We start from the raw sequence: 17225 nt of genomic DNA, 5'->3' as shown, positions 1-17225 counted from the left end.
GGGAGTGGAACCAGTCAGATAATGGGCGGCACTGATTAGCACTGTTGCTTCACAGCTCCTGGGTCCTGGGTTCGATTCCCAGCTTGGGTCTCTGTCTGTGCGGAGTCTGCACGTTCTCCCTGTGTCTGCGTGGGTTTCCTCCAGCTGCTCCGGTTTCCTCCCACAAATCCCGAAAGACGTGCTGTTAGGTGAATTGGACATTCTGAATTCTCCCTCCATGTACCCGAACAGGCACCGGAATGTGGAACTAGGGGATTTTCACAGTAACTTCACTGCAGTGTAGGGAGGGCGGCAGGGTGGTGCAGTGGTTAGCACTGCTGCCTCACGGCGCCGAGGTTCGATCCCAGCTCCGGATCACTGTCCGTGTGGAGTTTGCACATTCTCCCCGTGTTTGCGTGGGTTTCGCCCCCACGACCCAAAGATGTGTAGGGTAGGTGGATTGGCCACGCTAAATTGCCCCTTAATTGGAAAAAAATAAGTTGGGCGCTCTAAATTTATTTATTTTTTAAAGAAAAAAAAACTTCACTGCAGTGTTAATGTAAGCCTATGTGTGACAATAATAAAGATTATTATTATAAATGTTCTTTCAGCCAGACAGTGTGGCTTCAATGGCCTTTTTCTGCACTGCAAAGATTCTGTGACTCGCATCTTGGATTGGCTGTGAACTTCCTGGCTCCAAGGCAAATGAAAAAAATTCTCGGAGCAATATATCCGAAATGAGTTTACACTTGGATTGGATTTTGTTTATTGTCACGTGTACCAAGGTACAGTGAAAAGTAATTTTCTACATGCAGCTGAACAGATCATTAAGTACATGAAAACAAAAAGAAAAGAAAATACATAATAGGGCAACACAAGGTATACAATGTAACTACAAAAGCACTGGCATCGGATGAAGCATACAGGGTGTAGTGTTAATGAGGTCAGTCCATAAGAGGGTCGTTTAGGAGTCTGGTAACAGCGGGAAGAAGCTGTTTTTGAGTCTGTGCGTGTTCTCAGACTTCTGTATCTCCTGCCCGATGGAAGAAGTTGGAAGAGTGAGTAAGCCGGGTGGGAGGGGTCTTTGATTATGCTGCCCGCTTTACCCAGGCAGCGGGAGGTGAAAATCGAGTCCATGGATGGGAGGCAGGTTCGTCTGATAGACTGGGCGGTGTTCACGACTCTCTGAAGTTTCTTGCGGTCCTGGGCCAAGCAGTTGCCATACCAGGCTGTGATGCAGCCCGATAGGATGTTTTCTATGGTGCATCTGTAAAAGTTGGTAAGAGTTAATGTGGACATGCCGAATTTCCTTAGTTTCCTGAGGAAGTATAGGCGTGCTTTCTTGGTGGTGGACCAGGGCAGATTTTTGGAGATGTGTACCCCTCGGAATTTGAAACTGCTAACCATCTCCACCTCGGCCCCGTTGATGCTGACAGGGGTGTGTCTCGACTAGCTGGTCCTGCTTAAAGGTGCCAGACCCAAACCTCTAACTCCTGTGTCTCGCTCCACAGATGCTGCCAGACCTGTTGAGTATTTCCAGCATCTTCCGTGTTTATGTCAGATTTACAGCATCTGCGGGTATGTACGTCTCCCCCCCCCCCCCCCTTTTTTTTTTGTTATAAATTATTTCTGCTGTCTCTTCATGGATGGGCAAAATGAACCTATTCTTTAAAATTTAAAAAGTCCCATTTGTGCTTTTAAAAGCTGACGTCTTCTGATATGTCGAGGACGGCGGAGGGGGGGGGGGGGGGCGGTAGTTCATCTCGCCACAAGATCAGAAATAAAAGGTAGGATCTCTCTGAAGTTCGCAGGATAAAGGCTGAACAATCAGTGCTCCTAACTGTTTTGTTGGGATTTGCCGGAGGCGCTGAGGTGAGTAATGGTGCCAGGCTCCATTCTACTTGTGAACAGAGGTGAGTGTTTGGTTGCAACAGATTGCACACTCTCGCCCATTTAAACACTAAACCCTACTCTGAGGTCAGAGAAACAAAGTGATCCCTTTGCACTGGAAGCGTGCTGGTCATTGTTCGCCTATTGTCCGCTGGGAACAACAGGTTGAAGTCGATGTTTTAAAGTAAAGGGGGCTGGGGAGGGAGAGGGGGAGCGAGGAGGAATATAGGCACCCTTGGTAAATAAAAGGGTTGGGATGTTTGGAACTTCTTTTGTTGTTCAAAACTACGAAAACCGCCAGGAGAAAAAAAGCACGTTGCGAGAACGAACATCAAAACGTGAAAATTTACTGGTGCAGTATTTATTCAATATCTTTTTTGAATGTTGCTATTGCCCCTGCTTCCACCACCCTATTAAACGGTACATTCACAATTCACTATTTAAAAAAAAAACTTTCCTCCTATCATCTATAGTTGTTTGTCATTTGCCAGGGGCTGGTTTAGCACACTGGGCTAAATCGCTGGCTTTTAAAGCAGACCAAGGCAGGCCAGCAGCACGGTTCGATTCCTGTACCAGCTTCCCCGAACAGGCGCCGGAATGTGGTGACTAGGGGCTTTTCACAGTAACTTCATTGAAGCCTCGTGACAATAAGCGATTTTCATTTTTCATTTTCAGTGTCCTCTGGTTACCAACCCTCTAGAAACAGTTTCTCCCTCCTTATTCTGTCAATACTGATCATGATTTATCTATCAAGGCTCCTCTTGAGCTTTCTCTGTGCTAAGGGGAATAACTCTGGCTTCTCTGGTCTCTCCCCATAACTGAGGTCCCTCAATTCTGGTAACTTTCTTCAACATCCCTTCCAAGGCCTTAACACCCTTCCAAATTGTGGTGCCAGGGAATGAACATGACATGCCAGCTGAGTTATATTCACTCTTCCTGAAGTCTTCCGTGTATTTTCTTAATTCCTGTTGTTACAATCCCAGCTGCTGCTAATACTGGGCAAGTTAAATCCCAGAGTGAAGCTTGGCTTGATAGATCCTAACTTCTTTTAGTAGCTGCGGAGGAAAGTTACTGAACAAATTCGCAGGTGTCTACTGATGAAGTTTTAACATGAAGAATAGCATTTTTATTAAACAAGAAAAACACCTATATAATACCGACAAAAAGGTTGGAAAGATCACAATCACAAGAAACATAGATAAACCAGTAAAGAGTTATGACTAGCTTGACACAAAAGCTTCTCATTTGGGTCTGGCACAGTTTTAAACAGTTTTCTTCTGGTGAATTTATGAACTTTCACTCTATGCTTTTCACTGAACTCGTATCTCTCCCTGAGATATCCAAAAATGCACTCAAGACTCTCAGTTTCTTCAACTGCAGAACAAACAAATGAGGTTCTTAAACACAGTCTTCCAGTAGCACTTCTGCTAAACTGATCAAATTGCTGAGTCCTATAACTGATTATTCAGTTAACTACTGTCCCAACAGCCTTGTAATTTTGCATCTCAGAGCATAAAATTCCTGCCCCTCTCTCTGACACACATTGAACTTGTATCTGTACTGCTGGACCACTGATGCTAGGCAACAGTAAAGTTTTTTTCTACTTTGCATTTTTCTCCCTGTAATCACTAAATTTTAAACCCATTTTTACCATCTCTTTACATTCAGGGGTTGTAAAACCCCATTAAAAATGCATTTATACAAATTAAGCCAAAGGACCCAACCTTTTAGTCAGGAGTCTCGCCAGACTCCCAGGCGCAAAGATTCACAAACAACCAAATAAAACTGAAATAATTTTACCTTTCTTGACACACAAAAATATGTTTATAAAACAATGTATAATTTTTTAATTGAATATAGCACTGTGCGCACCTGAAGAGGTAGAATTCCGAACGGACTACAGAAGATACAAAATGGATGCCGCCTGATATAAATCGACTCTGTCAATGTTCTTGACCCTATGTTATTATCAGTATCTTCTGCTAAAGTAGTAAAGCTTTGTGCAAAACAAGTGATCCATAACCAGATGCATCTGGAGAGACAATGAGCCGTTGGCAACCTTTGACCAATGTCTGTATTCTTAGCTATTTTTCACTGACAAAGGGGCCCCAAATTAAAGAACTAGCAAGGAATGAGGAAGGACATGTTTCAATGTGGCTGGACTATTGACCCCATGCCTTTATTTAACCGTTATCTATGTAGTGAATTGATCAGGTAAGGCAAACTGCCAATTAGAGGCTATAGGAGCTAACTTGTAGCCATTTATGGCATTGAAATGCATGTTATGAATTGTGACGTGAAATGAATTGATTGGGTATATGTAAATGCAAACTAATTCCGCTTTCCTTCTGTATATTAACCCAGTGCAACCTCAGCTCAGGCGAGAAAAGGTGCTGTACAGACTGTGGGGGTCAAAGGCCTTTTCTCCCAGAGCTCTGGAAATTAATAAATTGCTTCTTTACTCACTCAAAGGTCTATTCGTGAATATTTTCACCTACACATCCAAGTTCAATCAATATATAATGAAATGGTAAAACTATTTCATTGCTTTTAACTCTTGTGCATACTTATCATTCTGTTCTACGAACAATTTGCAACTTACTGTCTGCTCTCTGCCTCTTTTTCAGTTTTGCTGTTTCGTGTATCATTTTGACACTGCTTTCATTTTGACTGCTGCTTTTTCCAATACTTTCCACGTGTTATATTGCCACGTTTGCTTTGATATGAAATGGTTTCAGCTGTGCCCAAAGGTATGGAACAAAATTGCAGATAGAGTGGTAAAAGCAAATCCTGCTGGAATCATTGGATACTACACTGGAGACATTCATTGGGGGTGGAGGGGGCTGAATTGGGACATTGGGATCCCACTGGATGGATGGACTGAGATGGCCTTCCTCATCTGTAATTATTTTGTTGCAAAAAGTGGCAGTATTATTAGTCACCTGACTCAAAAATAATTTGATGCAAAGCTATGAGACACCCATATATGGTGTAACTCCAGTGTAGTATGAGGACTGTTTTATATTATGTGCTCCCGGGCAATTTATAACTTTACTGTTCCCACCTTCAATGTTGTGCAAAAATGCACACTCTGTATCGTAAACTCTCAAAGCATACCACGTGTATCTGGCAAAGTATATAGGACTGTCCATGCATGTAAACAAACTTCTGTGCTGACAGCAGAGTGAGATTTGGAACCCACAAAGCAATCCAGATGTTTCATAGAATCATAGAATTTACAGTGCAGAAGGAGGCCATTCGGCCCATCGAGTCTGCACCGGCTCTTGGAAAGAGCACCCGACCCAAGGTCAACACCTCCACCCTATCCCCATAACCCAGTAACCCCACCCAACACTAAGGGCAATTTTGGACACTAAGGGCAATTTATCATGGCCAATCCACCTAACCTGCACATCTTTGGACTGTGGGAGGAAACCGGAGCACCCGGAGGAAACCCACGCGCACACGGGGAGGATGTGCAGACTCCACACAGACAGTGACCCAAGCCGGAATCGAACCTGGGACCCTGGCGCAACAATTGTGCTAACCACAATGCTACCGTGCTGCCCATACTTGTTGCTGGCTATACTTCACGTTTCTGGTCCTTAGCGCACTCGGGTCTAACTATAACAATTGGCTACATTTGTTATGCATTCTGACCATATTCATCATCCTCATTTTTTTTTTTTTAAATCATTTTTATTAAAGTTTTTCATAAAATATCAATAACAAAATGAAAAAGGAACCCAACAGGGTTAAGTACAAAACACAGTCCAGAAAAACAACCCTCCATACCCCCCTCCCCCCCCGTACATAAATAATAAATTAACATTAACACCCCGACTTAATACAACAAGTATATACACCCCCTCAGACCCTCCAGTGTAAATAACAAAAATAAAAAATAATAAAATGACCCCCCCCCTTTCCCCGCCCGAGTTGCTGCTGCCATTGACCAATGTCTACCGCTCTGCCAGGAAGTCTAAGAACGGTTGCCACCGCCTAAAGAACCCTTGTACCAACCCTCTCAAGGCGAATTTCACCCTCTCCAACTTAATAAACCCCGCCATATCGTTGATCCAGGATTCCACGCTTGGGGGCCTCGCATCCTTCCACTGAAGAAGAATCCTTCGCCGGGCTACCAGGGACGCAAAGGCCAGAATTCCGGCCTCTTTCACCTCCTGCACTCCCGGCTCCTCTGCTACCCCAAATATTGTGAGCCCCCAGCCCGGCTTGACCCTGGATCCTACCACGCTCGACACCATCCTCGCTATGCCCTTCCAAAATTCCTCCAGCACTGGGCATGCCCAGAACATATGGGTGTGATTTGCTGGGCTCTCACCTCCAGAAAACCGACTCATCCTTGTCCCGGTCATGTGTGCCCTGTGCAGCACCTTAAACTGTATAAGGCTGAGCCTCGCGCACGATGAGGAAGAGTTCACCCTCCCCAGGGCATCTGCCCACATCCCTTCCTCAATTTCCTCTCCCAACTCCTCCTCCCACTTACCTTTTACCTCACCACCGAGACCTCCTCCTCCTCCTGCATCACCTGATAAGTTTCCGAGATCTTCCCCACTCCCACCCACCCACCCCCGAGAGCACTCTGTCCTGTACTGTGTGTGGCCGTAGCTGTGGGAATTCCGCTACCTGCTGTCTGGCAAACGCCCTTACCTGTAAGTACCTGAAGGTGTTCCCCGAGGGGAGCCCGTACTTCTCCTCCAGCTCACCCAGGCTCGTGAACTTCCCGTCCACAAACAGGTCCCCCAACGTTCGTATCCCTGCCCTGTGCCACCCCGCAAACCCTCCACCTGTTCTTCCTGGGGCGAACCGGTGGTTCACCCGTAATGGGAGCCCCGCCGAGGCCCCCACTTCCCCCCTGTGCCGCCTCCACTGCCCCCAAATTTTGAGGGCAGCCACCACCACCGGGCACGTGGTATACCTCCTTGGCGGGAGCGGCAGCGGCGCCGTTGCCAGCGCCCCCAGACTCGTATCCACACAAGACTCCGTCTCCAGCCTCTTCCATGCAGCCCCCTCCCCCTCCATCACCCACTTGCGCACCATCGCCGCATTGGCGGCCCAGTAGTATCCACAGAGGTTGGGCAGCGCCAGTCTTCCCCTATCTCTACTCCGCTCCAGGAACACCCTTCTCACCCCATATTCATCATCCTCATGAGGGACAGAAGGACATTTTTAAAAGGTAGGCAAACTTAAGTAATATTCATATCTTGGGGATTGGAAGGTCATTCAAGCTTTGCTCTCACTGGTTATGAAGTGATCTAATTCCTTAAGTGAAGTAAACATTGTGCAACTTACTGAATTGTTTTATATTTATACCCTTCCAGGATCATGAGACAGTTGGAGTCTGCACTTACCATTATCGTAGCAGCCATTCAGAATATCAAATCAATGGACTAATGTCATGTTCCTTTTGGTACTGGGAAAAATAAATTGCAAAACATATTAACCTACTGTAGAGTAGCAAAATCTGTAAGAAATGCGAGGAAGAAGCAGAAAGAACTTATATGGTCCTCGTGTTCTTTTCATCATGTTCTTGTGTCTGTCACACCCAGGGTATTGTATTTGATAGATAACATATGCATAACATATGCAACTGATTTGACTCAAATTTCATATATAATAATCCAATGATTAAATCACAACTGAGTTGATAAAGGAAATGTACCAAAGTTTCCAAAGAAATGTGATTAAATACAGCTGCATCTCTTTTAATTACCTATTTCGAGACAAAAGGATGGCTTGCCTAAATTTTCACATTTTTATGGAGGTTCAGAATAAAAATCCTATTTTTTTTTTTAATAAATATTTTATTGAAAATTTTTGGTCAACCAACACAGTACATTGTGCATCCTTTACACAATATTATAACAACACAAATAACAATGACCTATTTTATAAACAAAAAATGAATAAATAATAAATAACAAAAATGAAAACTAACCCTAATTGGCAACTGCCTTATCACAAGTAACACTCTCCAAAAATATAATTTAACAGTCCAATATATAATTATCTGTCGCAACGACCTATACATATTATACAGTATATGTTAACAACCCTGAGAGTCCTTCTGGTTTCCCCCCCCCCCTCCCTCCCCCCCCCCCCCCCCCCCCCCGATCCTGGGCTGCTGCTGCTGCCTTCTTTTTTCCATTCCATCTATCTTTCTGCGAGGTATTCGACGAACGGTTGCCACCGCCTGGTGAACCCTTGAGCCGACCCCCTTAGAACGAACTTAATCCGCTCTAGCTTTATAAACCCTGCCATGTCATTTATCCAGGTCTCCACCCCCGGGGGCTTGGCTTCTTTCCACATTAACAATATCCTGCGCCGGGCTACTAGGGACGCAAAGGGCAAAACATCGGCCTCTCTCGCCTCCTGCACTCCCGGCTCTTGTGCAACCCCAAATATAGCCAACCCCCAGCTTGGTTCGACCCGGACCCCCACTACTTTTGAAAGCACCTTTGTCACCCCCATCCAAAACCCCTGTAGTGCCGGGCATGACCAAAACATATGGGTATGATTCGCTGGGCTTCTCGAGCACCTCGCACACCTATCCTCCACCCCAAAAAATTTACTGAGCCGTGCTCCAGTCATATGCGCCCTGTATAATACCTTAAACTGAATCAGGCTTAGCCTGGCACACGAGGACGACGAGTTTACCCTGCTTAGGGCATCCGCCCACAGCCCCTCCTCGATCTCCTCCCCCAGCTCTTCTTCCCATTTCCCTTTTAGTTCATCTACCATAGTCTCCCCTTCGTCCCTCATTTCCCTATATATATCTGACACCTTACCATCCCCCACCCATGTCTTTGAGATCACTCTGTCCTGCACCTCTTGTGTCGGGAGCTGCGGGAATTCCCTCACCTGTTGCCTCGCAAAAGCCCTCAGTTGCATATACCTGAATGCATTCCCTTGGGGCAACCCATATTTCTCGGTCAGCGCTCCCAGACTCGCGAACTTCCCATCCACAAACAGATCTTTCAGTTGCGTTATTCCTGCTCTTTGCCACATTCCATATCCCCCATCCATTCCCCCCGGGGCAAACCTATGGTTGTTTCTTATCGGGGCTCCCCCAAGGCTCCAGTCTTTCCCCTATGCCGTCTCCACTGTCCCCAAATCTTCAGTGTAGCCACCACCACCGGGCTTGTGGTGTAGTTCCTCGGTGAGAACGGCAATGGGGCTGTCACCATAGCCTGTAGGCTAGTCCCCCTTCAGGACGCCCTCTCTAATCTCTTCCACGCCGCTCCCTCCTCCTCTCCCATCCACTTACTCACCATTGAAATATTAGCGGCCCAATAATACTCACTTAGGCTCGGTAGTGCCAGCCCCCCCCTATCCCTGCTACGCTGTAAGAATCCCTTCCTCACTCTCGGGGTCTTCCCGGCCCACACAAAACCCATGATGCTCTTTTCAATCCTTTTTAAAAAAAAAGCCTTCGTGATCACCACCGGGAGGCACTGAAACACAAAGAGGAATCTCGGGCGGACCACCATCTTAACCGCCTGCACCCTCCCTGCCAGTGACAGGGATACCATATCCCATCTCTTGAAATCCTCCTCCATTTGTTCCACCAACCGCGTTAAATTTAACCTATGCAATGTGCCCCAATTCTTGGCTATCTGGATCCCCAGGTAACGAAAGTCCCTTGTTACCTTCCTCAACGGTAGGTCCTCTATTTCTCTACTCTGCTCCCCTGGATGCACCACAAACAACTCACTTTTCCCCATGTTCAATTTATACCCTGAAAAATCCCCAAACTCCCCAAGTATCCGCATTATTTCTGGCATCCCCTCCGCCGGGTCTGCCACGTATAGTAGCAAATCGTCCGCATACAAAGATACCCGGTGCTCTTCTCCTCCTCTAAGTACTCGCCTCCACTTCTTGGAACCCCTCAACGCTATCGCCAGGGGCTCAATCGCCAGTGCAAACAATAATGGGGACAGAGGGCATCCCTGCCTTGTCCCTCTATGGAGCCGAAAATATGCAGATCCCCGTCCATTCGTGACCACGCTCGCCATCGGGGCCCTATAGTACAGCTGCACCCATCTAACATACCCCTCTCCAAAACCAAATCTCCTCAACACCTCCCACAAATAATCCCACTCCACTCTATCAAATGCTTTCTCGGCATCCATCGCCACTACTATCTCCGTTTCCCCCTCTGGTGGGGCCATCATCATTACCCCTAACAACCTCCGTATATTCGTGTTCAGCTGTCTCCCCTTCACAAACCCAGTTTGGTCCTCATGGACCACCCCCGGGACACACTCCTCTATTCTCATTGCCATTACCTGGGCCAGGATCTTGGCATCTACATTTAGGAGGGAAATAGGTCTATAGGACCCGCATTGTAGCGGGTCCTTTTCCTTCTTTAAGAGAAGCGATATCGTTGCTTCAGACATAGTCGGGGGCAGTTGTCCCCTTTCCTTTGCCTCATTAAAGGTCCTCGTCAATACCGGGGCGAGCAAGTCCACATATTTTCTATAGAATTCGACTGGGAATCCATCCGGTCCCGGGGCCTTTCCCGCCTGCATGCTCCTAATTCCTTTCACCACTTCTTCTACCTCGATCTGTGCTCCCAGTCCCACCCTTTCCTGCTCTTCCACCTTGGGAAATTCCAGCCGATCCAAGAAGCCCATCATTCTCTCCCTCCCATCCGGGGGTTGAGCTTCATATAATTTTTTATAAAATGTCTTGAACACTCCATTCACTCTCTCCGCTCCCCGCTCCATCTCTCCTTCCTCATCCCTCACTCCCCCTATTTCCCTCGCTGCTCCCCTTTTCCTCAATTGGTGTGCCAGCAACCTGCTCGCCTTCTCCCCATATTCGTACTGTACACCCTGTGCCTTCCTCCATTGTGCCTCTGCAGTGCCCGTAGTCAGCAAGTCAAATTCTACATGTAGCCTTTGCCTTTCCCTGTACAGTCCCTCCTCCGGTGCTTCCGCATATTGTCTGTCCACCCTCAAAAGTTCTTGCAGCAACCGCTCCCGTTCCTTACTCTCCTGCTTCCCTTTATGTGCCCTTATTGATATCAGCTCCCCTCTAACCACCGCCTTCAACGCCTCCCAGACCACTCCCACCTGGACCTCCCCATTATCATTGAGTTCCAGGTACGTTTCAATGCACCCCCTCACCCTTAGACACCCCCCCTCATCTGCCATTAGTCCCATGTCCATTCTCCAGGGTGGGCGCCCTCCTGTTTCCTCCCCTATCTCCAAGTCTACCCAGTGTGGAGCGTGATCCGAAATGGCTATAGCCGTATACTCCGTTCCCCTCACCTTCGGGATCAACGCCCTTCCCAGCACAAAAAAGTCTATTCGCGAGTAGACTTTATGGACATAGGAGAAAAACGAGAACTCCTTACTCCTAGGTCTGCTAAATCTCCACGGGTCTACACCTCCCATCTGCTCCATAAAATCTTTAAGTACCTTGGCTGCTGCCGGCCTCCTTCCAGTCCTGGACTTCGACCTATCCAGCCCTGGTTCCAACACCGTATTAAAATCTCCCCCCATTATCAGCTTTCCCATCTCTAGGTCCGGAATGCGTCCTAGCATCCGCCTCATAAAATTGGCATCATCCCAGTTCGGGGCATATACGTTTACCAAAACCACCGTCTCCCCCTGTAGTTTGCCACTCACCATCATGTATCTGCCCCCGTTATCCACCACTATAGTCTTTGCCTCGAACATTACCCGCTTCCCCACTAATATAGCCACCCCCCTGTTTTTCGCATCTAGCCCCGAATGGAACACCTGCCCCACCCATCCTTTGCGTAGCCTAACCTGGTCTATCAGTTTCAGGTGCGTTTCCTGTAACATAACCACATCTACCTTAAGTTTCTTAAGGTGTGCGAGTACCCGTGCCCTCTTTATCGGCCCGTTCAGCCCTCTCACGTTCCACGTGATCAGCCGGGTTGGGGGGCTTCCTACCCCCCCCCCCCCCCTTGTCGATTAGCCATCCCCTTTTTCCAGCTCCTCACCCGGTTCCCACGCAGCTGTATCTCCCCCAGGCGGTGCCCCCCCGCCCATCCCCTCCCATACCAGCTCCCCCCTCTCCCCAGCAGCAGCAACCCAGTAATTCCCCCCTCCCACCCCCCCCCCGCTAGATCCCCCGCTAGCGTAATTACTCCCCCCATGTTGCTCCCAGAAGTCAGCAAACTCTGGCCGACCTCGGCTTCCCCCCGTGACCTCGGCTCGCACCGTGCGACGCCCCCTCCTTCCTGCTTCTCTATTCCCGCCATGATTATCATAGCACGGGAACCAAGCCCGCGCTTCTCCCTTGGCCCCGCCCCCAATGGCCAACGCCCCATCTCGTCCACCTCCCCTCCTCCCCCCATCACCACCTGTGGAAGAGAGAAAAGTTACCACATCGCAGGATTAGTACATAAAACTCCTCTTTCCCCCCTTTTTAACCCCCCCTCTTCGCCCCCCACATTCGCCCCACCACTTTGTTCAAACGTTCTTTTTAATAACCCGCTCATTCCAGTTTTTCTTCCACAATAAAAGTCCACGCTTCATCCGCCGTCTCAAAGTAGTGGTGCCTCCCTCGATATGTGACCCACAGTCTTGCCGGTTGCAGCATTCCAAATTTTATCTTCTTTTTATGAAGCACCGCCTTGGCCCGATTAAAGCTCGCCCTCCTTCTCGCCACCTCCGCACTCCAGTCTTGATCAACGCGGATCACCGCGTTCTCCCATTTACTGCTCCGAGTTTTCTTTGCCCATCTAAGGACCATTTCTCTATCCTTAAAACGGAGGAATCTCACCACTATGGCTCTGGGAATTTCTCCTGCTCTCGGTCCTCGCGCCATCACTCGGTATGCTCCCTCCACCTCCAACGGACCCGCCGGGGCCTCCGCTCCCATTAACGAGTGCAGCATCGTGCTCACATATGCCCCGACGTACGCTCCCTCCGCACCTTCAGGAAGACCAAGAATCCTCAGGTTGTTCCTCCTTGCGTTGTTCTCCAGTGCCTCCAACCTTTCCACACATCGTTTCTGATGTGCCTCATACGTCTCCGTCTTCACCACCAGGCCCTGTATGTCGTCCTCATTCTCGGCTGCCTTTGCCTTCACGACCCGAAGCTCCCGCTCCTGGGTCTTTTGTTCCTCCTTTAGCCCTTCGATCGCCTGTAGTATCGGGGCCAACAGCTCTTTCCTCATTTCCTTTTTGAGCTCTTCCACACAGCATTTCAAGAACTCTTGTTGTTCAGGGCCCCATGTTAAACTGCCACCTTCTGACGCCATCTTGGTTTTTGCTTGCCTTCCTTGCCGCTGTTCTAAAGGATCCACTGCAATCCGGCCACTTTCTCCTTTTTTCATCCGTATCCGGGGGGGATTCCCTTCTGGTTTACCGCACAGTGTTTTTAGCCGTCAAAATTGCCGTTGGGGCTCCTATCAAGAGCCCAAAAGTCCGTTTCACCGGGAGCTGCCGAAACGTGCGATTCAGCTGGTCATCGCCGCACCCGGAAGTCAATCCTATTTTTTTTAATATAAAACTTTCACTAACACTATATGCAGTTAGTGACAATTTTAGAAGACTACACCCCAGGTATGGAACCTCACTAAACAAGAATGTAGTTTGCAGAATCATCCCTATTGTATAGCCCCATGTCTGAGTAAAGCTCCGCAATGTCCATCTTTTGACCCCCGACAAGTTCCCCTCTGGAAGTCTGATTGACTGATTTGGCAGGTGGAGAGGATTCCGGAGCAGGTACCCCCGATCCTGGCCCAGTTTGGGAAATAGGTGGGAGAAGGACTTATCCCCAATCCTGGAGAGTTTCCAATCTCTGCCCTAGGATCCCTTGCAGTTGGAGGGTAAGCTCCCTATGAGGGAAGAACTTGAGGTCTGCGGGGATGGTGAGAGGGGTGGATGGGTGGAGGGGGAGGGGAGGGGGGTGCGCGGAGCACTGGTTTTCCTCTTGGCCCTTCATCTTACCCAAGTTAAACCTTGAAGTGAATAGATTGAAGGTGGGTTTGATGTTTTCCAAATTCGAACATCTGACTCAATCCAACCCATCTGCTTTTGGATGCTGAAACCTAGCTGTTAGTGAGAAGGAAGGTTGCAAGTGAAATGGTGGATGGCCTGATTGATGAGATTCAAAAATGTTAGTGTGCTGGTGTGTTGACCTCATGGTAATGAGATAGTATGCACAATGGGAAATATGTGCCTGTGCAGTGAAACTAGTTCTGTGAAACATACCTTTGCTTCTCAATCTCCAGATGTCACAAATTTGCAAATTACCCTTCATATTCAATGTTTCTGTAGAAATATTTGACATAATCCAGATCTAAAATGAGATTTTTAGCCTCTGCTTCTCCTACTGTCGAAGGACTCTGGTTATAATTGAGAAAATATTTCATTACAACTTGGAATGTTTCCAATGACAACATAATGGCACCAAATTTTGCTGTCTCTGAATGTGTACTATCTACTAGTTTCACTTCACCGATTGCCTTAATAAAAAGTGGCTTACTTAAGTATCCAATTGCTGTTCTGTAGAAGTCATATTGGACTTGAAATGTCAACTCTGTTTCTCTCTCCTGAAATGATGCCAGACCAGCTGAACTTTTTCCCAGTGTTTGTCTGTTTTTAGTTCAATTGCTGGTTTAATCTACTAAAGATCATCCTGTCCATTCTTCAATGACCCGGATCCTCTTCACTTACCAGAAAGTTAGTTCCCTTCTGCCCTGCTACTAAACGAGGAGCTGAGTCTAAGTGGCAAACTAAATAATTTGTCATTTTTGGTCAGCCTGGTGCCCTGACATACTCCATCTTCGCGTTTAAACGTCTTCATACCAAGCTCATTTCCAAAGGTAGTGCTGCTGCTTGTCTATTAGCCTCCCATGTCCAGAGAATCTAAATGCAGGTTGGCCAGAGCCAAAGCTTCGGCACCCTTCGAAGTGTATCTGCTAAAACTATCCAATTTACCATCGCAGTTTGCTATTTTGAAAAGATCTCCTTCATCCAACATGAATAGGGATAGAAGATAAAATCCTGAATATGTTCACCATAAAAGGCAGCTTACATATTCAGAATGGCAAAACTGAAACTTAGAATTTCCAACTTAACTAGTATTTTGTAACATAGCTGAGGACAGCACTATCTTTTACAGTGTGTCCAGTTGCAAATAGTTATATTACAGTAAATTATAGGTCTCTAATAACAGATTCATAATAAATGATTCCACTATATTAGAAACAATAATGGCTGCATCCATAAAATCTCTTCTCAACCAAAGACATTGAGTGGAAGATGGCAAAGTGTCAGGTGCAGTCAGAAAACTGAAACAGGCAGGTTTTCAGACGAGGTCTTCAACGTGACGTTAAAGACCACCCATCAATGATTGGCGGGTTCAGTCCTCTCCCCCAAGGCTTGTAGGCATCAACCCTCACAAGGATCACTGGCATCAACCCCCTCCAAGATCGCAAGCATTGAAGCCCTTCCAAACAGTATCCCTAAAGGCCTCGCCCCTTCAGGCCGTACCTTTGGCATTCCCAGGGTGCTGTACCAGGGCACTGCCCTGCACCCAATCATTCAGGGACAACAATAGCCTCCAAGTACCTCCTCCTAGCGGGTCCCAGATGTACATTCTAGAAAGCTTTCATCAAGCCACAGTGGAAAAGAGAACCCATTGGAAAAAAGAGTTCAGCCAGGTCCCAGGTGTGCAATCAAGGAAGCTCTTGAATTTTTAAAAATAAATTTAGAGTACTCAATTTTTCCCCCAATTAAGGGGCAATTTAGGGTGGCCAATCCACCTACCCTGCACATCTTTTTGGGTTGTGGGGGACACTGGGAGAATGTGCAAACTCCACAAGCACAGTGACCTGGGGCCGGGATCGAACCTGGGTCCTCGACAGCGTGGGGCAGCAGTGCTAACCACTGTGCCATCGTGTTGCCCTAAGGAAGCTCTGGAGAGTTAATGGGCATGAAATTTAATGTTCATAAACAATCTCTACTGATCCTATGAATTAGGCACTAGCTGGCTAAACTTCGGAGGCTCGCTAAAGTTAAAAGAGCATGAAACTGAATGTAAACAAGCAAGTACAAAGGGATAAAAGCAGTAGCACTGCTGCCTCACAGCGTGGAGGACTCGGTTTCGATTCCGGCCCCAGGTTATTGACCGTGTGGAGTTTGCACATTCTCCCCGTGTCTGCGTGGGTCTCACCCCCACAACCCAAAGATGTGCAGGGTAGGTGGATTGGCCATGCTAAATTGTCCCTTTTGGAATTTTGTTTTAAAAAGGGGGCTAAAAGCAGGCGCACCGCAACAGTGAAACTGCCCGGGTTTGTAAAAGTCAGTGGGGTGTGAAATGGAAGAAAACGTACAAATGGATAAAAGAAGGCACACTGCAACAGTGAAACCATAGAGTCGATTGAAACTTCAAAGGGTGTGAAATTGAAAGTAAACAAGCAAGTGCAAAGAGATAAAAGCAGGCATACTGCAACAATGAAACCACAGAGCCCATTGAAACTTCAAGAGGAATGAAATGCTTCTCCAAGAGACAAGTTACAGAATGGTCCTATCCCGTGAGAGGATTTTAGCGCAGATAGGCTGCAACTGTGCTGTGCGCTGTTATGAGGTGCTAAACATGAACGGAAGTAGGCTCAAGGGCTTTGCAGACCCACCGCTGCCCCCATCCCTGGGATACCCCTGACCTGGCCCCCTTCAGTGCAGCCCAAGCCACTCAGTTCCCTTGAAAGATGCCTCCCACAGCAACTGGCCAGCGGCTGCTGTGCTTTCTGGGGGTAAGTGGAGAGGGTTGCTCACCTCCTTCCTCTCTCTCGGAACCTTAGGACCAGTAGCAATTGGCACCCTGCTGACCTCCCGCAATGGGTGAGAAAATTGAGAGGCCAAAAGATCTGACTTCAATCTCGTTGATGAGATTGAAATTCATTCAAATACATTTAAATCAGCTTCTTGCCCTTGGGCTAGATCCGATTTGCGTAAGTGGGCCCAGGAAGATCGGCAACTGTTTTTTTTTGTGTCTGGCGTGAATCCTGTTTTGGCCTCATGCCAAACTTTCCCAATGTGTTGGATTTGTGCCGGGCACAATGCAGACAGAAAATTAGCCCCATATCTATAACCATGATGTCACCAAACCATTTGAACAGGTTTATTTGGATGGTGTTTTTCATTAAAATAATTTGAAACCATTAAAGTGGACCTTATTCATTAATCATTTATTCCCACAATATAAACTCATTTTGTTTTTCCTGATCATGGCTTTTTATTAGTAGGGGAGTATTTAGGCTTTATTAATAGGGGCATAGAGTTCAAGAGCCAGGAGGTTATGCTGAATTTATACAAGGCACTAGTTAGACCTCAGTTGGAGTATTGT

Source organism: Scyliorhinus torazame, chromosome 16, assembly GCF_047496885.1.
Source record: "Scyliorhinus torazame isolate Kashiwa2021f chromosome 16, sScyTor2.1, whole genome shotgun sequence".
Lineage (NCBI taxonomy): Eukaryota > Metazoa > Chordata > Chondrichthyes > Carcharhiniformes > Scyliorhinidae > Scyliorhinus > Scyliorhinus torazame.
Note: the sequence above shows the minus strand (reverse complement) of the source record.